Source organism: Dendrobium catenatum, unplaced genomic scaffold, assembly GCF_001605985.2.
Source record: "Dendrobium catenatum unplaced genomic scaffold, ASM160598v2 original_scaffold_248739, whole genome shotgun sequence".
Classification (NCBI taxonomy): Eukaryota; Viridiplantae; Streptophyta; class Magnoliopsida; order Asparagales; family Orchidaceae; genus Dendrobium; species Dendrobium catenatum.
Window position 1 is genome coordinate 1 of NW_021567141.1, and position 257 is coordinate 257.

The following is a 257-nucleotide window of genomic DNA, read 5'->3' on the forward strand; positions in this document are numbered from 1 at the left end:
AACTACCGTCTGATGGCGCTTTACTGAAAAAATAAAAAAAAAAAATGTCGATAAAAAATCCTTGCTGCCGACCATTCAAATTCCACTATTTCAGGCAAGAGGTTTTCTCACAAGCCAGTTTATTAGTCCCACATCGTTAATTGACTAGAACAGTTCTACAGCTGTTCTATAAATAGCCTACCTATGCCTTCAATCAACCATACTTACCTGGACGGGGTTTGCTAGCGATCATGAAGGCTGGCTGCCTAGGTTAGTGG

The 257-nt window shown here is 40.9% G+C and overlaps 1 pseudogene; it reads left to right on the forward strand.

The window, feature by feature from the left end:
* Nucleotides 1–199: 199 nt before the first annotated feature.
* On the forward strand, nt 200–257 carry LOC114579005 (annotated as a pseudogene; the record flags this gene model as incomplete).